At 41.9% G+C, this 25147-nt stretch overlaps 1 long non-coding RNA gene across 3 annotated transcripts in view; it reads left to right on the top strand.

The window, feature by feature from the left end:
• Window positions 1–25147, top strand: part of LOC125091122 (uncharacterized) — a 59826-nt gene that overhangs the window by 21471 nt on the left and 13208 nt on the right. For all 3 annotated transcript variants that reach the window (XR_007124587.1, XR_007124586.1, XR_007124585.1), the window contains exon 2: window positions 9349–9430. This is a non-coding gene — a long non-coding RNA (uncharacterized LOC125091122). The remainder of the gene's footprint in view (window positions 1–9348; window positions 9431–25147) is intronic.

Below are 25147 nucleotides of genomic sequence, written 5' to 3'. Positions count from 1 at the left end.
TTAATGCTGTGGGGAGTGGTTATTAATAGCTCGGAGTTGTCACATGGCTAATTTAGGGGAGATAAACGGCTTTGCAGCTTTCATCTTCCCCAAATGAGAGAGAAAGGAAAAAAAAATTGCTGGGACCAAAATAGATATTTCTGGAGAGTGGCTTCTAATATGAGAAGAACGCTGAGATTTCCCATTTATTTTATGTGCTATGAACTCAAATCATGTACAGCCGAAAACAAACACATTACCGTATTCTAAAAAACCCAGATTATTTGAAAATGTTAACTCTTTTTTTTTTTAAGATTTTGTTTTTATTTATTTGACAGACAGAGAGATCCCAAGTAGGCAGAGAGGCAGGCAGAGAGACAGGGGGAAGCAGGCTCCCCGCTGAGCAGAGAGCCTGATGTGGGACTCGATTCCAGGACCCTGAGACCATGACCTGAGCCAAAGGCAGAGGCTTAACCCACTGAGCCACCCAGGTGCCCCCAAAATGCTAACTCTTTTATGTGTCTGATAAAACCAATTGAGCTGAACGGATGTGGGTGGTGGGTAGGATTCGACGACGTCTGTGTCTCAAAGAATGCTAGACTTGACCTGGGTAGTGGGGCTTCCTTGGGTCAAGAATGTGTCCACCGGACCAACACCTTTGCCCAACCTTCTGCTCATCACTGAACAAGCTGGTAGCACAGAATGCGGCAGGATGTGAGTTCTAACATATGAGAGGGGTCCCTACGCATCCCCAAGACACCAGACCCCGTCTTCAAGCCCCAGGTGCCTCAGCTGCCATCTCTTTTGTGGAGCAAAATCGAATACCCAGATTCTATGTAAAACCCCAAGTGACCCATGAATCTGTTCTGTCTCACGGGAGGGCTGGTCTTCCCATTCTTTCTGTGGGCGGCTTTTGCTGCTGTGGGCTCTACAGCCTCCTGAACCCTCCTGCCCCTATTTGCCTCCCCAGGATGAGAATCTTCTCATCCAAATGAGAGGTCCTCTGGGGTCTGCGGCCGTCCTGTGATCTGGGCAGTGGGGGGTGGCCATTAGCAGTCTGCACGCACCACGCGGGCTTTGTAATCACTTCTCTGGGGCCTCAGCTCCAAGTCTTGAGACGGGAGCCCCGGTATCAGACGTGCCTGCCTTGGGAGCCAGTTCTGCAAGAGTGGATTAAAGACGTGAGTGGTAGGACAAATCTCTTCCTCTATTAAAGACTTCTTATCCTTGCCTTTGGAAGATGACACTGCTAAGCTGTAGTCACCAGCGTGTAAACTAGGAGCTGTTTTCCCAGGAGTGGAGAGGGATTGATCCTGTTTCCATCCACACGTTCTGGTCTGCTGCTTCTGCAAGAATGCTCAGGCACCTGGCCAAGGTCAAGAGAACTGTCTGTGCTCCAGACACGGGGACTCAAACTGGCTGAGGGAGGAAGAGATGCTGTGATCCCTTGAGCCGGCAAAGTTCATCAAATCCCAGGGGCGGAGGCAATGATGGGGAGGGGAAAGCACCCTGGCAGGAAACATCATCTAGATGGGTCTCATTGTGAGGCTCTCTGGGCCATTCATTTCTATCACAGCATTCTGCATGCAGCCTTTAATGAATGACCCCATCCTTCCATCCAGGAACATCCTTGGCGCCTTCTTGGGGGCAAATGCTAAAGGGATTGAGACTTAGGTCGACGCCGTGCTGCTGTGGGCTACACAAAACAGTCAGCACTTGAGACATTTAAAGAGGTAGATAGACAAACTGATGCACACGCATGCTCACACGCCATGCAAAGGCCCTGGGGTAGCTTCCAAGAATATAAACAGTACGATGAATCTGACGTTGTTTTTTTTTTTTTTAAGATTTTTATTTATTTATTTGACAGAGAGAAATCACAAGTAGGCAGAGAGGCAGGCAGAGAGAGAGAGGAGGAAGCAGGCTCCCTGCTGAGCAGAAAGCCCGATGCGGGGCTCGAACCCAGGACCTGGGATCATGACCTGAGCCGAAGGCAGCGGCTTAACCCACTGAGCCACCCAGGCGCCCCAAATCTGACGTTTTTAAATTAAGGCACAGGAAACTATAGACCTCGTGGAGGGATAGGTCTGGTAGAAAACCAGCAGTTACATATGAATCAATAAGGCAAAAAAAAAAAAAAAACAGTTACTAAAATTAGGGAGAGCGGGAGTGTTCTGTTCACTAAAATAAAATCAGAAATACGACTTATTACAAATACATATGGTTCTTGATCCCTTCCTCTCAAATTATGTTAATTCTTTGGGATAAGCCAAAATCTTCTAGACCAATGGGCCTAAAAGAATTATTTTTTTCATAGAAAGGACAAAGCAGGGGTGCCTGGGTGGTTCAGTGGATTAAAGCCTCTGCCTTCGGCTCAGGTCATGATCTCAGGGTCCTGGGATCGAGCCCCGCATTGAGCTCTTTGCTCGGTGGGGAGCCTGCTTCCCCCTCTCTCTCTGCCTGCCTCTCTGCCTACTTGTGATCTCTTTCTCTCTTTCTGTCAAATAAATAAATAAATTCTTTTTTTAAAATATTTTATTTTTTATAAACATATAATATATTTTTATCCCCAGGGGTACAGGTCTGTGAATCACCAGCTTTACACACTTCACAGCACTTTCTGTCAAATAAATAAATAAATTCTTAAAAAAAAAAAAAAAGAAAGGACAAAGCAAGATCTTCAACATCATGTCTACAGTAATGCTGGAGTGGGTTACCATGGCAGTTCCCCATAGCATTCCTCAGTGTGAGCAGAGGGGCCATTTGGGAAACGCTCTTCTGCTCTTCTGATGCAGGGGCAAAACAACAGAGTGTTTTCCAATAGTTGGGTTTAATGTCCTCAAGCTTTGACGCCGATCAAAATTATTGGCAGAACTTGTTAAAAAAATATAGATACTTAGGTCCTTTGCCATGGATTTACATTCAGCGAATGACCAGGCATCTGTATTTTTACTAATCTCCCAAGATGATCTTGGGATCTGCCAAACGCTGAAAAGCACTGGTCTGTACTGGTTTTGGAACTTCATGAGCTTTTCCCTGTTTCTAGTTCCACTGACCAGGGTCCTTCTCTGGGGGCTTCTTTTATATTTCGTCAATGTGTGGAGAGACAGTGGGTAATTTCTTCAAAGGACACCCCACCGGACTTCTCCAAGTAAACAACCCAATCAATAATCTCTAGACATTTAAAGCTTTACTTTTATATACCAGACCAGCAAATGCAAGGGGGAAACTTCCCCCATGTCTTGAATTTGAGCAGACTTAAATTGGATAGCATGAATTAAAGTTGCATTCATTAAACACCAGGAAGGTAATTATGTTTGAGAAGATATAAATGCTTTCCCCTGTGGCTAGGAAGAATGGCATATTAGAATCCCTACTGGATTCATTTCCCTTTCTCCTTGCAAAACTTTTCCCTTTCCAGGATGCTTTCTGTGTGTCTACATAGGGCTCCCATTTCAGTAGTTGCAAATGAATCACTTTGGTTAACAGAAGTTAATTAAATTAGTTTCTTATTAATTAAATAAGCAACATTCATGTATAACAAAAACTCATCTTAAGAAACTACAAGATTATTTGTGTATGTGTACAACACTTGTTCAATGAATCATTAAATATGTTAGCAAAAAATACATTTAAATATCCATAAGAGGAGGTGGCTAATTAAATTATGTTATGTTCATAGGAGGAGCTAATATACAGCCATTAAACGTAATCCAGTCACCATAAAAAGGAACAAAGTACTGATACACGCCATAAAATGGATGCGCCTCTAATATGTTGTGCTAGTAGAGAGCAGGGATATTAACGAAATGACAGAATGGGAGGTCTCCAGCTCACATCCGCCCAACACTATTTGTTAATTGGCAGTCGTTCATGGATAAAAGTGCCTCCGTGGGAACTTTGGAAACAGGTAGAAGGTTGCAAAACCCTTGTGAAGCCCAAGACCAAAGACAGCTGCAGCGAGAAGGCATGCCCGTGGCCCAATGGCAGGCTTGTTGAAAGTGGTCTCAGCTGCAGACTGAAAGCTGCGCCATCTCCTTGACACTCAGTAGTAGCTTTCCTTGGCCATGGTTTTGCCACCAGCCCCAATTGCCAGGGGACCTTGGGAAGAGCTATACCTACCCACAACCCAGGTAAGAGGCTTGTAAAACTTGGTGTTAACTGCAGGTTCTGAGTCAGCCCTCTGAATCAGCTATACTCCTACCCAACTGTGGTCCAGAGTCATCCCTGTCTGCCTTGGGACCGAGAAATGCCAGTCTATGTTCCTGGTATCAGGCCCACTGACCTCAGGCTTGTCTGTGGGACCTGAAGTGGCCCTGTGACCAGCTCCAGCCCTCCTGGAGTCAGTTCTGCCTGCCCAGGGACCCACCAGGGACCTGGTGGAAGAATGCACAGGGACCCAGTGGGAGCCATATCCATCCACTCCCCTGATAACAGGCCTGCTATTTGCAGACGTGGAAGTGGCTCTGGGAACTGGCTCCAGACCCGCTTGACTGTGGTCCTATAGGTATTTCCTATCACCTGGGGATCCAACAGGAACAGCTGATCCATGCCCTTGGTAGCAGGTCTGCCAGCTATGTACCTACCCCTACACCCAGCAGCAGTTACATGACCCAGCTTCAGCCCCACTCAGCTGTGATTCCAGAGACAGTCCTGGCAGAAGATCTCTATCTGCTAAAATTGTTCTATAAAAACACGTTTGCTCCTTTAAATGAATATACATCAATGTAAGGCTACAGAAATAATGAAAAAATCAGACAAACATGACACTACCAAAGGAAATTAATAAAGCTCTGGTAACGGAACCCAAAGAAATATAGATCTATGAATCGCCTAACAAATAATTTAAGATTGCTTTAAGAAAGATCAAACCACAAGAAAATACAGACAATTCAGCAAAATCAGGAAAACAATACACGAACAAAATGAGAAGTGCATCAAAGTGATGTTAAGAAAAGCAGACAAAAGAATGAAACAGAAACTATGGAGCTGAAAAATACGATGAATGAAATGAAAATGACAATAGATAGCTTCAATAGAAGAAAGAATCTGTGAGGAGAGTAGAAGGGAAAAAAAAAATCAGTGCATTCAACGACATTTGAAATTACCTGATCAGAGGGTAAAGAGAAAAAAGAATAAAAAAGTATCGACCCGAAGATTGCACCGAGACACATTATAATTAAATGATCAAAAGTCGAAGACAGAATTTTGAAAGCAGCAAGAGAAAAATGATTTGTCACATTCAAGAGAACCCCCATAAGTCTATCAACAATTTTTCAGCAGAAACCTTGCTGCCAGAAGAGAGTGGGATGATATATTCAAGAGCTGAGAGAGAAAACCACCAACCCAAATTCTACACCTGGCAAAGCTATCCTTCAGAAATGAAGGCGAGATTTAAAAAATTTCTCAAATGAGCAAAAGTTGAGAGAGTTCATCACTCCCAGCATGCCTCATAAAAAATGCTAAAGGGAGTTCTTCAAGTCAAAACAAAGACCCTAATTATTAACATGAAAACATATGAAACCATAAAACTCATTGGTAAAGATAAATATATAGTCAAATTCAGAATACTCTAATACTGTAATGATGGTGTGTAAATTGCTCAGAACTTTATTATAAAAGATGAAATTATTAAAAATATATCCAATGATTTCTGCATGGATACAATGTAAAAAGATGCAAATTATGACATCATCAACATAAACTTTGGGGGGGTAGAAGCAAAAGTGTAGAGTTTTTGTATATGATTAAAACAGACCACTTTAACTATGAAATGTTTTATGTAAGCCTCATGATAACCACAAGAAAAAATCTGTAGCAGATAATGATAAAGAAAAAGAATCAGAGCATACCATTACAATGAATCATCAATCACAAAGAAAAATGGCAACAGAAGAAAGGAATGAAAGACCTATAAAAAATTCATAAAACAATTAACACAATGGAAATAAGAAGTACTTATCTATCAAAAAGTTATTTTAAAGATAGAAGAGATTTTCTAGTCAAAAGTTATAGAGTAACTGAATGGATTTAAAAAAGAAACAAAAACCTAGATCTAGTTATATGCTGCTTACAGGAGACTCATTTTTACTTTAAGAGAACACATAGGCTGAAGGTAACAGGATGGAAATTATAGTCCACGTAAATGGTAACCAAAAGGAACCAAAAATGGCTATATTTATAGCAGACAAAATGGACTTTAAGTCAAAAACCATCACAGGAGGCAAAGTAGGTCATTATATATTGATAAAAGGGTCAATTCCATAGGAGAATATGAAATTACAAATTATGCACCCAACATCAAAGCACCTATATAAAGCAAATACTGACAGATCTAAGGGGAGAAATACACAGCAATACAGTATTTGCAGGAAACATCAATACCCCATTCTGTAATGGGCAGATCATTTAGACAGAAAGTCAATAAGGAAACAGTAGAACTGAACAACATTGTAGACCAAATGGGTCTAGTAGACATACAGAACTTTCCATGTATTCCACATACATATTCTCAAGCACACAACTAACATTTTCCAGGATAAATCCCATGTTTGGTCACAAAACAGGTCTTAATGAACTCAAGAAGAATCATCCCAAGTATTTTTTCTGACCAAAGCAGAATGAAGCTAGAAATCAGTAACAGCAAGAAAATGAGAACATTCACAAATATGTAGAAACCAAACAACACATTCTTGAACAAGAGTCACAAGTAAAGTGGAACCACTGGGTCAAAGATGAAATTTAAAGGGGATTTAAAATATCTTGAGACAAATTAAAATGAAAACACCACATACCAAAACTTACGCAATGTAGCAAAGTCAATTCTAAGAGGGAAGTTTTTATTAATAAATTCCAACATTAAGAAAGAAGAGAGATCTCAAATTAACAACTTAACTTTACACCTCAAGGTGCTAGAAAAAGAAGAGAGCCTAAGCCCAAAGTTAGCAGAAAATAATAAATCCATCAGTCAACTGATCTTCGATAAACGTTCCAAGAAGACCCAACGGGGAAAGGATAGTCTTCTCATGAGATGTAACAGGTCACTCATTCACAAGACAGGTCTTAACAAAGTCAAGAAGAATCAGCCCAAGTATCGTTTCTGACAAAAATGGAAAGAAGCTAAAAATCAGTAAGAGCAAGAAAATCGGGTCTTATTAGTATTGGAGCAACTGAACCTCATTCAGAAGAATGACATTGGACGCTTTACCTCACAGGACATGCAAAAATCCACTTGAAATGGATTTAAGTCTTAAACACAAAATCTGATACAGTGAAACTACTAGAAGAAAACAGGGAAAAGTCTTCTTGACATTGAACTTGGCAATGATTTTTTTAATATGACACCAAAAGCACTGGCAATAAAAGTGAAAATAGACAAGGAATGATTGCATGAAACTAAAACCATTCTGCACAGCAAAGAAAACAACCACCGGATTGAAAAGGCAACCTACAAAATGGGAGAAAATATTTGCTGACCATATATCTGGTAAGGGATTTATATCTTTACCCAATATCCTGCCAAAATAACGACAAAATAACTAATTAACTAACTAATTAAATAAGCCTCATTAATTGAGCTGAATATTTTGCCAAGCTCTGTGCTGGGTCACCATGCAGGTTAGAGATAATATTTGTCTACCAGGTCACATGAACCTGGCTTTACAACTGAAGATACTGCAACCCAAGTCAGAAGAGTAACAAGGCAATATTCGTGGGGAGGTTTGGTAGAAAGGGACCTGGCTATGGAGACAAACCCACCCACAAGGCATTCCAAGGGAACCAGAGTCTCTATAACATCCACATGGTTGGATTTTCCCACAGATTCCAGGGTGGACCCCACAGTAACACCATGTGCAACCGATAACGGGCAAATTGGCTGAGTAGAAGGCTCAATTTGTCCTTTCTGGTGTCATGTAAACACACACTAAAGTCGTTTGGGGTTTAGATTCCATAGCTTCTCCTTAAGACTCCTATGGTCCTGAAATATCATTCTCACCTGCCAAGTGCTTCTTCCCAGGGTCTGTCTGAACTTCTCGAAGGCAGGGTCTTCACAGTAGCCACCCAGGTAGAGAATAGCTCCAAAATCCTTCTACCCTCATTTTTTTTTTTTTTAAGTAGGTCCACACCCAGCAGAGCCCAATGAAGGGTTTGAACTCACAACCATGAGAACAAGACCTGAGCCAAGATCGAGCTGGACACTCAACTGACTGAGCCACACGGGTGCCCCTGCCCTCGTACTTTTTTGTTTGTTTGTGTGGGTTTTAAAAAAAGTTTTTAATTTAAATTCAAGTTAGTTAACATATAGTGTGTTATTAGTTTCAGGGGTAGAATTCAGTGTTCATCAGTTGCATAGAACACCCAGTCCTTGTTACATCATTTGCCTTCCCTAATGCCTGTCACCCAGTTACCCCATCCCCCCGCCCACCTCCCCTCCATCAACCCTCAGTTTGTTTCCTAAAGTTTAGAGTCTCTTATAGTTTGTCTCCATCTCTGATTTCATCTTATTTTATTTTCCCTCCTTTCCCCTATGTTTATCTGTTTTTTTACTCAATTCCAGATATGATTGAGATCATATGATACTTTTCTTTCTCTGATGGACTTATTTCACTCAGCATAATACCTTCTAGTTCCATCCATGTGTCAATGTCAAGATTTCCTTCTTTTTGATGACTGAGTAATACTCCAGTGTGTGTGTGTGTGTGTGTGTGTGTGTGTGTGTGTAAATTTATAAGATTTGGCTCATGTGATTATAGAGGCTGAGACGTCCCATAATATATGTCTTCTGCAATCTGGAGACCCAGGAAAGCAAGTGGTGTAATTGAGTCTGAGTCTGTTGGCATGAGAACCTGGAGTGCTGGTGTCTGAGGGCAGGAGAAGGAGGACCCAGCTCACATAGTGAGAACAAATGCGCCCTTCTTGTTCTATTCAGGCTCTCGGTAGATTAGACAATGCCCACCTGTGAAGGTGATCTGCTTTACCCAGTCTACCAATTCAAATGCTAATCTTTTCCAGAAACAACCTTGTACACACACCCTGAAGTCCTGTTTGACCAGCTGTCTGGGCATCTCTGGTCTAGTGACGTTGACATATAAAATTTAACAGCCCAATCTCCTTTCTCGTAAAATGATGAAGCTGGAATAAATGGCCTATAAAATTTGCTCTTTCTGAGCCAACATCCTATGTTTCTACTTCTAACCCCATTGCCCAGAGTGCCCTGCTGACCCTGACCTTGACTCTGCCCTCTTGTCCCTTTCCAATGTCTATTGTGAGCAAGAGCCCTGCGCATTTGCAATGGTGGTTTCCATGCTCGTGCCCAAGCTGGCTACATATTCTCACTCTCCCATATGTTCTAACTTTCTGTTCTTCAAGGGTGTCTGTGAGAGGAGACGGGTCTGTGGTGTGATCAGACAGCCCTCTGGGCATCCCAAACTTGCTGCTTGGAAAATCACAGGTAAAGACTCTGACAGCGTCATTAGTGTGAGTCAGCACAATGTTGTTCAAGCCCACCGTAATGTGGGGAGTGAAGGGTGTAATTTGCTTGAACACACATACTCTCCTGCAGAATAATTTCTTTGCAACCCACACACTTTTGGGGGGTCAGAATTCCTCTTGAACTAAGCACAGCCTTCTTTGTCATGTTCTGTCTGAAGAAAGACAGCTACTCCATTGTCAAGAATGGAAGCATGAAAAATGAACGGAAAAACAAATAATGCGGGGAGGCAGAATGCTTTCTGTATCATTTACTGCCCAAAGACTTATTTTGCCATTGGGATGGGAAGATGTCCACATGCCTCATTTTTTTAGACCCCGATACAAGCCCCAACAGGAGACCTCTCAAGCTTCCAAGCAAATCGGTTTGGCAGGACAGTGCTGGTGACGGAGTATGGGATTTCACCGTACCTCTGTCTCCCAGCTTACTGGACTATGTCTGAGGTTCCTCCCCAGCTCTGGTCTGTTGCTACCTCTGCTCTAGGTTATGAACCATGATTTGGAAAAATACAGAACTCACCATAGGGCACTTCATGGGGAGTGAGGAGACCTGAGACCTGGCTCTGTGGGTTGATCTTGGAAAAGCAAGTAGCCATTTCAAGCCTCGGCTTCCTTTCTTGTCAAATGATAAGGTTGGAATAAACAACCTGTAACCTCTGCTCTTTCTGGGGCCAAAATTCTGCAATTCTACTTCTAACCCCATGGCCTGATGTGCCTGCTGACCCTTATTTTGATTCTGCCCCCTCATCCATTTCCTATGTCTACTCTCTCTGAGCGATCTGGAGACTTGAAGACATACCGTTGTCACATCGATGATTTAACACAACCCAACATACGAGTTCAACCATGCCAGCTCAGTGAAATTACAACCATTAGGCTTTCTTTACTACATGCACAGTAAGGAATATTGGCTTGGGCTTCGGACCTAGCTTGGCCGTAGGCATTGTGGGGATATCTAAGGAGAATGTGACCTGCCCTTGCATACACAGAACTAAAGGTTTACTCGGGAAGTTCACTTGCTCGATCTTCATAAAATAAGAAGAGAATAATGAGCCTTAGTCTGTGGGCTGACACCTGAGAATAAGAGACGTTCAAAGAAGGGAAAGATGCATGTGGGCAGAAGTAGAGAGAGGTATTTGGGAACAAAGTGGGGCCAAGGCTGGGCCTTCTAGGATGGGTGGAAGATGGATAGATGGAAAGAACCTCAGGAAGAGGGAGAGGAGAAGAAATGCCCAGTGTTGAGGGGCAGTGAAGATCCTGTGTTCTCTGGAGCAGAGACCACATGTTGGAAATAATGTGAAATAACACAGAAATGGTTATAATCATACAAACAGAGCACTCTTATCTCTTCTTTTATGGGTGGAAAAGCCGTGACTCAGAGAAGTTACATAACTCTCCAACAGTCACAGAGCTAATTAATACAAGGAGAAAAAGCAGAAGCCCATGTCTTCTGAATTTGAGTCAGTGTTCCTCTTACTCTGTGATGCTTGGAGCTATCATTAGTCTTTTTTTTTTTTTTTGACAGACAGAGATCACAAGTAGGCAGAGATGCAGGCAGAGAGAGAGCGGGCGGGGGGAAGCAGGCTCCCCGCTGAGCAGAGAGCCCGATGTGGGGCTCGATCCCAGGACCCTGAGATCATGACCTAGGCCGAAGGCAGAGGCTTAATCCACTGAGCCACCCAGGCGCCCCCATAAGTCTTAAGTGACAGGCCTGACATCAGAGAGAAAGGTCAAAACTCTGGCCTCACCAAGACTCATCATAACTTCTATTTTCTCAAGAATTTTTTTTATCTGGTCCTGACTCAGCATAGAGCTATGGGTTTTTATGAAGAGCTGTGGAGGGCAGACAGAGCAACGCACACTTTGAGATCGAAAGATCCTTCCGGCTAAGAATTTTGAACTATGTTGGAGAAAGAGTGGAGAAAAACTCAGCTGGAGAAAGTTAATTCATGCAGAACTCACCACTTTAAAATTCCTTTCACTTATTTTACCTTTTATTGAGTGCCTATTATGTGCTAGGCACTAGGCCAGGTGCTAGTGTTTCTTTGTCAGTGTCGTGAAGAATTCCAACCATATTTCACTATCTTACAACCCTTTCCCTGCATCCTTCCACCATTCAGACCTTCAGTTATGAATTTACTCAGCAAATATTGTTGCACACTTGCAGTGTGCACACTTACTTACCGGCCCTATGCGAGGGTTATAGGAAGCACACAAACAAGAGATAGGGCTCTAACCCCTGGTAGGGGAATGAAAAATCTAAATCTAAAAATTTAAATAAATAAATTGTTAAATAAATTAATAGTCATTAGTCAATAATAAAATTAATTGATAATAATAAATTAATTAAATAAATAAAGGATAGGGTTAAAATCGGTGGCTCTGATATAGACAAAAAGTAGATATTGAAATTTGATACATGTTTGGAGTGGTCTTTAAGGTCATCAGATAACGCTGAGATAGTAGACAGTTTGGAAGGCCTTAGACTTGGATCCTTACCTGTATAATACGCAGACTCCAGAGGGATGAGAGAGTTAAAGAACAAAAGAAAACCATAGAAGAAATTGTAAGATCATGTATCTCTCCTTCTTAAATGGGAGAGATATTTCTGAACCTAAAAGCAAGAGAAGAAATCATATAAAAATATCAATAGGTCTAACTTCACAATTTAAAAAAATGTACGCACAAAGAAAAATACTATCAACAATATTGATGGAGGTTGTCCAGGGCAGTTTGATGCTGGTGTTTACAGGTTAAATGATGCTCTTTGGCTACAAGCTCAGCAGTGATGGATGAAACACAAAAGGCACAACTAAAGGATAGATTGAGGCTCAGGTACAAGATCAAACATCTTCGTGGATTGGACACAGCGGAAATGCAAGCCAAAGCCTTGGGCTTGCTGGACGCTGGGTCCAGTGTCAGGCTGCAAACAGCAGAATGAAGCTAAAATCACGGCTCTGTTTGAAGATAGGAGCCGGAGAAAGGCTTACTGAACTCGTTCACCAAAAGAGCCTGAAAAAAATCTACAAAATATGACAGAAGGAAAATATTTTCAAATCATACATCTGGTAAGAACCTTGTATCTAGATTAAATAAAGAGTTCGTACGACCCAACAATGAAAAGACAAATAACGCAATTAAACTTGGGCAAAGGACCCGAGTAGACATTTCTCTGGAAAAGATGCAGTAGAATACACCTACCCACGGTTTCCCTGTCTGAGGTTTCAACTCTTACAGTCAACTGTGGTCCGAAAGCAGATGACCCACCTGACATACTGCTAGAAGGTCAGTTTACCATCAGATAGTCTGAGAGAGGAAGAGAACACATTCACACAACTCTCATTACAGTATATTGCTGTAATTGTTCTGTTTGGTTATTATTGTTGTTCATCTCTTACTGTGCCTAATTTATCATAGGTAGGTATGTATAGGAAAAGACATAGTATATATATATATATATATATATATATATATATATATATATATATAGGATTTGATACTATCTGTGGTTTCAGGCATCTGCTGAGGGTCTTGGAATGTATGCCTTATGGATAAGGGGGGCCAATTGCGTTCAAGTCACCAAAAAAACATGTGCAAATGTGCCCGACATCATTAGTCTCACAGAAACGCAAATCACAACCACAGTGAGATACCACTTCACACCCACTCGGATGGCACTAATAAAAACAATGGATGATAACAAGTGTTAACAAGGGTGTGGAGGGATTGGAATTCTCATACACTGTGTGTGGCAATGTAAAATGGCGGGGCCACTGTGAAGAATAATTTGATGGTTTCTTAAAAAGTTAAACCTAGAATTACTCTATGACTAAGTAATTCCATTCTCAGGTGTATATCTGAAGGAAATGACAGTGTATATCCATACAAAACTTATACTGAAATGCTCATATCATGTCCTATGAACTGAATTGTGTCCTCTCTCCCCCAAATTTATTATTGAAGTGTGATGATATTTGGAGGTGGGGTCTTTGGGATATAATTAGGTTTAGATGATGGTTGGGTACCCCATGGGATTAGAACCCTTATAATAAGAGACATCAGAGTCCCCCAACTTTCTACCACATGAGGACACAGCAAAAAGGTGGCCATCTTCAAGCCAAGGAGTTCTCACCAGAACCCAACCCTCCTGGCACCCTAACTTCAGACTTCCAGCCTCAGAACTGTGAGTAATAAATTTCCTTTCCTTCAGCCACACAGACTACAGTGTTTTGTTATGGTGGCCTGAGCTAACTAGGACAGATTTTTGGTACCAAGAAGTGGGAGGCTTCTGTAAGAAATACATAGCAAGCGGAAGGAAGCAACCTGGGAACCGGGCCATGGGTAGAATTTTGAGGTGCATGACCTAAATATAGAATTAGAGATGATTCAGGTGAGATCTCACATGGAAATGAGGAATATATTATTGAAAACCGGAGGAAAGACAATCCTAGTATAAGGTGACAAAGAACATGTCCAGACAATGTTCAGGTGTTTTCTGGAAGATAGAACTTGCAAGCGATGAAATTGGATGTCTAACTGAGGAGATGTCTAGATGAGCAAAGTGTTGGAGGAACAGCTTGGCTTCTCCTGACTTCTTACAATAAAACACACAAGGAGAGAGATGAATTGAAGTAGGTTTCAGGCAAAAAGGAACTAGAACTTGGATATTTGGGAACATCTCAGACTATCCATATTGCAGAAAAATGAGAAAAGTTGTTCGGAAGAGAACACTACGGGTGTGACTGAAGAGCCACTTGGTAAATCATGGGTATGACTCATGGACTCAGGCAGCTCAGCCATCTCAGCAGAAGCCAGGAATAGAGATGGTATTACACTAGCGAAGACTCTGCCAGTTTGAACTAAGGAGGCAGAGGAAGCCTGTTGGAATGAAGGAAGGCTCTCAGACTCCTCGGATTCTCCAGGACTGGACTACAGAGACATTTGGCTATAATGTGCACTGTTTTATCGTAAAAAGGGAAGAGTCACCCCAAAGTGATTCTGAGATCACAGTATGGCCTCTTTGGTTTCAAAGAGCAAGACTGTCACCTCAACTTCAACAGGCTGGATAGTCTTCATCCCAGACCCTTGGGGGACAGGACTTCTGTCTGGCAGAGCCAAGGGGACAGGACTGCCACCCCAGTGGGTCCAGAAGGAAGGATATGGAGTCAAAGAGGATTATTTTCAAGCATTAAGATCTAACGGAATTTACCTCATTGGGGGTTGGACTTGCTTGGGACACATCACCCCTTCCTTCTTTCTTATCTCTCTCCCTTTTGCGAAGAGAATGTTTATCGTATGCCTGTCCCGTGATTATACGCCATACAGTTTGTTGTCATAGGTTCATAGCTGGAGAGGAATTTTCCCTCCGAATGACTAGTGCCTTGAATCCCACCCGCATCTGATGATATTTACATGAGACTTTGGACTTGAGAGACATTGCTGGAAGGAGTTACGGTTTTGGGACTGTTGAGGTGAAATTAATGCATTTTGCATGTGAGAAGCACCTGAGTTTTGGAGAGCTAGGGGCAGAATTCAATGGACTGAATTGTGTTGCCCTCCCTACCGCCCCCCCCCCCCGCCAATTTATATGAAGCCCTAAGTCCCAGTGTGCTAGTATATGGAGACAGGGCCTTTGAGAGGTGATTGGGTTAGGGTGAGGTCGCAAGCATAGGGCCCTCATAATGGGATTACTCTCCTTATAAGAAAAGACACATGGGGTGGGTGGCTCAGTGGGTTAAGCCTCTGCCTTCGGCTCAGGTCATCATCTCAGGGTCCTGGGATCGAGCCCCCCGGCATCGGGCTCTCTGCTCAGCAGGGAGTCTGCTCCCCTCCCCCTGACTGCCTTTCTGCCTGCTTGTGATCACTGTCTGTCAATTAAATAAATAAAAACTTAAAAAAAAAAAAGAAAAGAAAAGACACAGCAAGGAGGTGCAATCCAGGAAGAGAGCCTTTGCTAGAGACCGACAATGCCGGCATCTCAGCGTCACGCTTCCAGCTTTCAGAACTGCGAGACAGAAAGCTCTGCTGTTTAAGCCTTCATAGTGTTTTCTTTTTTCTTTTTTTTTTAAAGATTTTATTTTTATTTATTTGACAGACAGAGATCACAAGTAGGTAGAGAGACAGGCAGAGAGAGAGGAGGAAGCAGGCTCCCCGCTGAGCAGAGAGCCCGATGTGGGACTCGATCCCAGGACCCTGAGATCATGACCTGAGCCGAAGGCAGCGGCTTAATCCACTGAGCCACCCAGGCGCCCCTTCATAGTGTTTTCTTATGGTATCCTAATTTGATTAACACAGCAGAGTTACTCATAAATCAAAAAGTGGAAAAAAACCCAATATCCATCATTTGATGACTAGATATATAAAATGTGCTATGCCCATATAATGCAATACTAAGGAAAACCAAACCAAAACAAGTAGATATATAAATAAAATAAAAATAAAAATAAATGAGGTATGAAACATGCTACAATATGGAGGAACATGGAAAACACTATGTCAAATGAAAGAAGGCCACATATTGTATGATTTCATTAATATGTAACATCCAGAATAGGAAAAGCCATAGAGATAGAAAGTTTGATAGTTTCCAGGGGCTGGAGGTAGGAGAGGGTGAGAAATGACTGCCTATGGGTATGGGGTTTCTTTTTGGGTTGATAAAAATGTTCTGGAATCAGTGGTGATGGCTGTACAATGTTATAACTATAGTAAAAACTACTGAATTATATACTTTACAAGTATGAGTCTTATGATATGTGAATTATACCTCAATAAAGCTATTATTTTAAGAATGCTGCCCAGAGCAATAGCTCCTGGCAAACTGTTGGCCCAGGGAGAAAGGTGAACAGAAGCTTGACTTCTAGATTAGGATGCTAGCCAAGCTGTGGGCCAGCTTTGTGACTGGAAATGCGATGGTCTGGATATCAACACAAAGCTGGATTATGGATTGGGATCCTGAAGGATCAGGTGGGGGCAAACCACTAGACAGAGAGAGGAATAAATAAATGAAAAACAAAAATAAGATATTCGGGGCACCTGGGTGGCTCAGTGAGTTAAAGCCTTTGCCTTCGGCTCAGGTCATGATCTCAGGGTCCTGGGATTGAGTCCCACATTGGGCTCTCTGCTCAGCGGGGAGCCTGCTTCCCCCCGCTCTCTCTCTGCCTGCCTTTCCTCCTACTTGTGATCTCTGTCAAATAAATAAATAAATAAAATCTTAAAAAAAAAGATATTCTACTGTAAGCCAAAATATCAAAATATAAGAAAATACATCTAATGGAAGCCAACAAATAAGATCAACATTCAGAATAGAACCTAAATTCAATTGTGTGGAATTACATTTATAGAACAATCTGACAAAGACTTTAATTGAGATATAATTAGGATGCTCAGAGAGAAAATGAAGACATACTTTCTGTTAAAAAAAAGAAAATTACAAAAAACAAGGAAAGCTGAAAAAGAACAAGTAGAAACAAACAAACGAAGTCCATTAAAATGACAGACAATTCCAGAAAAGGAATCGGTACAATTTTACAAAATGGAAACAAAAGGAGAATCAATTAATTGGAAGACAGGATTGAGAAATTCACAGAAAGTGTCTCACAGAAAGACACAGAGATGCAAAAGGAGAAAGAGCAGTTAAGAGACGTGGAAGATAAGGTTAGATACCTCAACATTTAACCGGTAGGAGTTTTAGAAAAGAAGAATGGTAGGAGCCATGGAAAATCTATTTTCTTAAAGAAATGATTCATAGAAATGTTCTAGAATTTTGTAAAAACAGTCTTCCATTTGGAAATGCACTCCAAGTACTGAACATGACCAAACCATAGAAAGCTCAGGAACGTGCCCTTTGGCATACCGAAACTCAACATACGAAAGCGATAGCATCATAAATTAATGGAGGAAGGAGTGCTGCTGAAGAAATATGGAAACTATTATGCCCTTACTGCATACTACAAGCCAAGTAAATTTTAAGTAAATCAAAAACCCAAATTTGAAAGGCAAAGTTTTAAAACTTTTAGAAGAAAATAGAAAAAAAATAATTAGAATCTTTTGATAGGATGGATCTACTTAAAAGAAAGCACAAAACATCAAGGAAACATTGGATAAATTGGACAGCTTTAAACATGCAAAGCTTTACAATTAAGGTAGAAAAAAGAAAGTTAGAAGACAATCTACACACTTAGAGAAAATATTTACAAAGTACGAAGCAGACAAATAATTATTTACAAAACGTTTAAGGAATGTCTACTACCAAAGACAATTTGATAGAAACATGGACAAACTGTACGAACAGGCAATTCATAGACAAGGAGACCTGAACAATGACAGAATATTCGTTCAAACATTGAACAGTGAAAGGTCTCCATTTCACAAGTAACTGTGGAAAATAAATTAAAATAGCGATGAATGTCAATTCATACCTATCAGAGAGGCAAAAATTAAAGTTTGACAATACCAAGCATGAGTAAGAATGCGGAGAAACAGAAATTCTGTGACATTTCTAGTGGGTGTGTGCATGGATATAATAACTTTGGAGGTGAATTTGATTGCACTTAGTAAAGCAGAAGATTTTTATATTCTACCATTCAGGAAAGAAGTTCTCACACAGGGCTAAAGGAGATATACTTGTGAATACTCATTCCAAAATTGTTTGCAAAAGGAAAACCAAACAGAAGTAAAAAAAAAAAAAAAGAGAGAGAGAAAAGGGAAAAGGGAAACAATAGGAATTTTCAAGCCATTCGCAGGAGAACAGATTAATCATTTGTGGCATGACGAATCCGTATGATAGAGTATACTGCAGCTAAAATGAATGAACTACAGTTATATGTATCAAAATTGAAAAACACTGGAAAAGAGTATGGAATGAAAAGAGCTAGATGCAGAGGGATAAATGCCAAATGCACATTATATACATATACTATAAATTTAAAACATGGAAAACAACATCATCAAAAAACCATGGATATCTAAATTTGTAGCAAATGCATGGAATAAAATGACTGAGCTCGTGATAATAGTTAACTAGGGAAGTGGGGAAGGATCTGGGTGTGTGGGTGATGGGAACATGGAAACCTCGAGTTTTTCTCTACATCCTTTAAAACAAATCTGAACTTACTCTAAATAGAAAATAATATTCATATTGTATAAAGGAAAGTCATGAGTGTTTATTGTATTATTTTTGATTTTTGCTAAACACTCTAGATGCTTATTATAATGAAAATAGTAAAAATTCCAACACTCCGGTACTAACGGAGGAAATATACAGTGGGAGAGAATTATTGCGACAGGTGCTGGGCAGATGCTGGAGGTTCTCATTATATAAACTGCTCGTGTTGCGCAATGAAAATGAGATGAACACACAAGAGGAAGTTGGAGTTAACAGCATTAACGGGCAATTTGCAAGAAGAGGAAAACAAGGACTTGTGAATTTAAAAAAGCAAGTTTGTTATCCGTGCAAAGATGCAGATTGGAGCAGCAACGAAATCTGCTTTTTAAATTCGCCGAGTTCTTGGAACTGACCCTTAAGAAGTGACCAGGAAGTCTCATAAAACCAAAACCAAAACCTTTATTTTCAGGGATAATATTCATGGTTGATGAAAGTGGTGAACGCAAAAATATATGACAATAGAGTATGTGCACCTGTCCATGCCAGCGACCTGGGAGTAAGTCTTGATTCATCCTGACCTTTACTCTCCATCACCAAAGACTGACAGTTCTACTTCCTAAATTCAATGTTCTCATTTTAGCATCGGGCAAATGGGAACGTGTGCTACAGTCACTGCCAACCAGGGGGCACTCACGATGTGGCTGTCACCCTCCAGACACGCTGATCAGAACCTGCATGATAGGTGTTAACATTCTTCTCAAAAGCTTCCTAAGTACCACGAGTACCCTACAAGCTTCATACATGCAAGCCGGTTCAGAAACCCACAGTCATCTCAAAAGTGTCATCGTGGTCCAAGTTAGAGCAAATTAAGACAACTCTGTCCCACAAGAGAGAAACGAGATCGCAAAGCAAAGCAGAAGTTTCTATGGCGTCTTTCGGAGTTCGAATCCGGGACCCGCCTCATGGGCTCCCAGAGCAGGGGAGAGAGAGGGTTTACGAAAACAGAAACTGCAGGCTTATGTTAGTGGCACAGGCAAAACCATTCACGCTGGTTTGTGTACACCAGGTTACTATGCTGGTCGCTAGGCTGGAGCTCAGTGAAACCAGCCTCATTCTTAGAACCACAACAGGATGTAGCCGTTTGTGGCTGTCACAGCCCAAGAGTCCGGGTTCCATCCCGGTGCACTTGTGCGTAAGGCCACCTTCCCCAATCCCCTCCTGGCTCCTTTCTGGGGCCCCTTGACGTTCCCGACTCCATTTCAGATGTTTCTGTTCACAGATCTAAACCAGCGAAGTGAAAACAAGCGGGAACAAACAGAACATGACAGTTTTAATTTAAGTGAAATGTGAGCATAAGTTGAGACAAAACTAAGCAGGTCTTGTCAAAGTCTGAATCCATCGTCCTTGGACCAGTCGCTTGGAGGGTATTAGAGCAAGTTCTAGCTGATACGGAGCAGTGTATCTGAGACTGAGCTCAAACATCACTCACTCCCCTCAAAAGTTCTTATTGCTCATCGGAACTAATTAATATGTAATTAGTATGTAACTGAACCGTTTATATTGAAGCAAAGACGGACTCAAAGATCCTTCTCAAAAGTAACATCTCTGGATGGGCGGGTGTGTAGTTGAAACTAAACTCCATGTGAAACCAACTCTGAAATCATGCATGCATTTCAAATAAAACCCAGGAGCTCTGCAGAAGCGGTATGCGCAAGCGAACAGAAGACATGTTCCTTGTCCCGCTTATCAGGGGGTCGTCGGACTTCAGTGACCATGTGTTTACCACGTGCTTGAAGGCAGGTTAGGGTTGCTTTGAATGACAAGGATAATCTTGGCAGCCCCTTGGGGAGAGCAATTTGGGAACACACACAGAAGGATCTGGAGGTGCCCTAAAACAGTGTGCGAAAACAGTGACGGGAGATGAAGAATTAATTTCCTCAGTGTACAAAGAGCTTCCGAAAATCCGTGGGTCCCTAAACACGTGTGGGGCAAGCACAGAGCTCGCACAGAGCTCACAAAGGAGGGTATATCCCCAGCCGAGACGCTCCTGAAACATAGAAACCTGACGGAAACCAGAGAAACGCAGACTAGGACAAGAAGTTAATTCTGCCTCTCAAGTCACCCCGTATTTAAATAACACATCATCCGCGGTGGCTCAGGTTACCGTGGAAACACTATGTCCTAGTGGGAGCGCTCATTTTTTTTTTTTTTTTTTTTTTTTTTTTAGGAGAGAGAGAGAAAGAGAGCAACCACGGGAGGTGGGGAAGGGCAGAGGGCGAAGGAGAATCCCAAGCAGGCTCCCTGCTCGGTGCCGAGCCCTACCTGGGGCTCCATCTCAGGACCCTGAGATCATGACCTGAGCCAAAGTCTAGAGTGGACGGAGCCATCCAACCACCCTATATGTTTATGACTTTTTATGTAGTTCTGAGTTTTAGAAAGAGACCCCCCCCCCCCGCCATGAATAATTTAAATCAGCCAGGATGTGGGGAAACCCAGAATAGAATGCAGATAGCAAAAAGTGAGCCTAGTCGTGTTACGGATGATTAACCTCCCTGGTGAAGAAGGGAAAAAGTCAGCCTTCGTGTAACATTGGAGAACAGGGTTTTGACTCCCTACGGCAGGACCAGAGACAAACACAACGGTACAAAGTACTGGGCTCAAGTTAGTAAATGTATTTCTCGCAGGGGAAGGGGCTAACCATTCTAACACGACCTCGCACGTACACCAGAATGGAATGAATGAATGAATGAATGAATGCATGACTGATGAATGAAAGTGTAGGTGCAGGTAACATCTGCAGGGCTTCTCAGCTTAGAGAAAGAAGTTACCAACAGGGGAAAGGGGAAGGTTTTGGATCGCAATGAGAGGTTATCAATATGAACTCATAGTTTTCAGTAGAAAAATGTATATTGAAATGCTTTGCCAGTTTGTTAGTTGGGTGATTTGGTTTTGTTGTTGTGTTGATTTGTAGAAGATTGAGCCTGCTTGGGACTCCCTCTCCTTCGCCCTCTGCCCTTCTCCCACCCCCGTGGGTATGCTGCGCACCCACTCTCTGTCTCTCTCAATCTTTCTAAAATTAAAAAAAAAAAAAAGAGGAAAAAGAGAAATTGCTGGAGATCTACCCCACAGTGATGTGAGTAGACTTAGCACTCACTACTGGATCACACACTTAACAATGTTTAAGATGACAACTTCTATGTTATGTGGGGTTTTTTTTAACCACAATAAAACAAACAAAAAATTTGAGAAGAAAGGGATTATTTGCAGAGTCTTTAAAAATCTCCTATCATCCAAATATTTATTCATTTCAAAGGGCAAAATAGAAACTGTACAGTGGGGAAACCCAGCAGACAGCAGATATCACCTTAACCAGGTGATCAAGGCTAAGGTCACCAAAAATAAGACTTACCAGCCTTAGGAGCCTCCTGAAGTAATGCACTGAGAAGGGCACAATATCACTTCTGTGGTTTTCTTGGCAAAAGCACGTAACCTCAATCTAATTGTGAGAAACCACTGAGCAAACTCACATTCAGGGACATTCTCCAAAACACCAGATCAGTGTTCTTCAAAACCCTTAAGGTCTGGGGCTTTGAGCAACAAAGCAAGACTGAGGAACTCACAGACTGGAGGAAACAGAAAACTCCGATAACTACATACAGTACGTCCCCCTAGCCTGGATCCTGGACCAGAGAAAGGACATTAGTGAAAATGCTCGTGAAATCTGGACACAGACAATAATTGAGTAGACTGAACACAGTCTATAAATTATACTATTATAATTCTTCCAGTTTCTAAATTTCAAGATGGTAACATCAGGGGAAGCTAGATGAAGGTTTAGGGAAACTCTTTGTACTATTTTTGTAACTTTTCTGTCAGTCTAAAGTTATTTCAGATTACAATTTTTAAAAAAATCCATACATTGGGGAAGAACTTCCAAGAGTTTCTTTCCCAGTAATTCTTTCCTAAAGAAAGACTCTGAAATACAAAAGATGTTCATCGTAGCATTAGTCATAATTTTAAAAATTGCAACAAGGTCTATGTTCCTAAAAAGGATACTGGTTAGTAAATTATGATCTCTGGGCTCTCGGATTTGAATAGAACCTGTGCTCGTTGATACCCCAGTACATGACTCTCTTGGTAGAGCTGATGGCTGGCTGCACATCTCCACTGAGGAAGGTCGAAAAGGCACAGCAAATTAGTACCACAACCTCAACCTCAGGCTTCCCTGTGGTTTAGGTGAAACCTACAAGCCATCCTTGAGTTCCTTGCATTTCCTCGTCTTCGGGGCGTGCTCCATTAACAAGTCCCTGTGCTCTTCTTCCAAGACACACCGTTGAACCATTTACTCTCTGCAGCACCATTGTTCTTCCTGATGCAAGTCCTCCCCGCCGCCCACCTCTCCTGGGCCTCCCAATGCACGGGCCTCCCAATGGCTCCCCTGTTTCCTCTGTTGTCTGCTCTCATCCTCTCCATGCTGCAGTCTGAATGATGTTAAAAGAACCCATCAGTCTGTTCCGCCTCTGCCTAAAGCCCTCCAGTGGTTCCCCACTACACACAGAAGAAGGTCAGCTTCCTTACCATTCATTCCCTGCTGGGTCCAATGGGAGCTGGCCAGGCTTTGAGCTCTGGGCCTGTCCCTCATCCTCTCACCTCCTCTCTCCTGTGTTCTGGCCGGAGTGGTCTTACTCAGTGTCTAAAACTGCAAGCTCGTTTCCTTCCCAGGGCCTCTGCCCAGAAGGTTCTGTGCCCAAATCCTCCCATGCTTGTTTCCTTCTTGTCATTCAGGGATTAAAGCACTGGTCACCTCTTGGAGGCAAATTAACATAAAGCACCCCCCACTCCTCCCCCAGCATCATTCTCTATGCCCACAATGTCTTTTAACAGCTTCTGAGCACTAGTTATAATTAAGAGTCTAAAATTATTTTGTTCATGCATTTGCTCAAAGGTTAATTTTCTGCCTCTCTTTAGAACATAACCTTCCTGAGAAGAGTTAAATTGTATTTTGAAAAATTTCAGGCCTCCAGGAAAGTTGAAGGAATAGTACATATACCTCACTTAGTTGAGTCAATTATTAACCTTATACATGTCTTTCTCTCTCTCTACACACAGACAGACAGACAGACACACACACACATGCTTTTTACCTTAATCGTTTAGAATAAGTTGCAGACATCATGGCGCTTCACCTCTAAATGCTTCCTCATGCATTTCCTAAGAATAATGACATTTTGCTGAATAATATCTATATCATAGTTAAGAAAATGAATAATTCCATAATATCATCTAGTATATAATCCAGATTTCTCTCTTTCCAGATTTCTATCTTTTTTTAAATCAGTTTTATGGTTTTTTTTTTTTCTCTCTTCATTGAGGATTCAGGTCAGTGTCAAGCACTGCATTTGGTTATGTCTCTTTAGTCTCTTATCTTGTCCTTTAATTTTTCATGAGGTAAACTTTTGTGAAGAGCCTGAGTTCTTCAAAGAGCCCAGAGAGTCCATCTGTTGTGTAAAAGGCCTGCTCTCTGAATCTGTCTGATTATTTCCTCATGGCGTCAATCGACTATATCTTCTCTGTATTAATTCAGCTCACACCACAGTTGCAATCCAAAATGGCGGCCACTTGCCACATGTGAGCACTTGGAATGCGGCCAGTGGGACCGAAGACATGAATTATCACTCTTATTTAGTTTTAATTCATGCATATTTAAAATTTTAAATGGGCATTCTTTTCAGCTATTGGGAATTTTAAAAGTATGTTCGGAATGACTTGGGTGTGTGAACCTACTTTTTAAGCTGTATATATATTGAAATCTGTGTTAAGCATAAAATATCAACTGAATTTTGAAGACTTAGAAATAGGAAAAGAATCCACTCACCCATCCCTTCACAAAATCTGCATTCAAGCCTTGGATTAAAAAGTCCGACAACACACATGCGTATGCACACACATGCAATTAGAAAAGTCAGGCAGGAGCAGGAAGGCAAGGGCTAGCTGAAAATGACTCACCAGCTTGTAAACTCTACCGGGTGGGAATCATTATCTCTTACTCAATGTGTCTGTGGGATCTATGTGACCCCTGACGTGTCGTTGATGCTTACTGGATATTTCTGGATGAATGAGAGTGGGCAACCAGCTGGTCAGGCCTTTGAGGAAGAATGGCTTTGCTGAGAGCTGAGGGAGCCCTTCCCAGCAGCCCTGAAGCATGAACAGGCAAACAGTACTGCCCTAATCTAGAGAGAACAGAGACAGGGAGGGCTGGGAAGACCTGGCAAAAAACCAAAGCAAGAGACAAGCACTTGCCCTCCTTGGGCATCTCTGTATGGGCCTGTTTTGGCTAAAGCACCTCTGTGAGTGGCAGCCTGGCGTTGGCCTTGCTGCAGGACGTGTTCCTGGCCAGCTGGGCCTACAGCGCGACACCTGCATTGGTACGTGGCCTGGTACTGGGCAGCAGTGTCTGGCCTCCCTGTGCCCAGAAGAGGCACACACCCGGGGGAGGTGCAACAGAGACCCTCCATGCTTCCCACAACATTTGTCTTTCTTTCATAATAGAGGAACTGACAGGTTGGGGACTAGTAC

This window comes from Lutra lutra, chromosome 18, assembly GCF_902655055.1.
Source record: "Lutra lutra chromosome 18, mLutLut1.2, whole genome shotgun sequence".
In the NCBI taxonomy this organism is placed as follows: Eukaryota; Metazoa; Chordata; class Mammalia; order Carnivora; family Mustelidae; genus Lutra; species Lutra lutra.
Note: the sequence above shows the minus strand (reverse complement) of the source record. Positions and strands in the feature narration are given on the sequence as shown.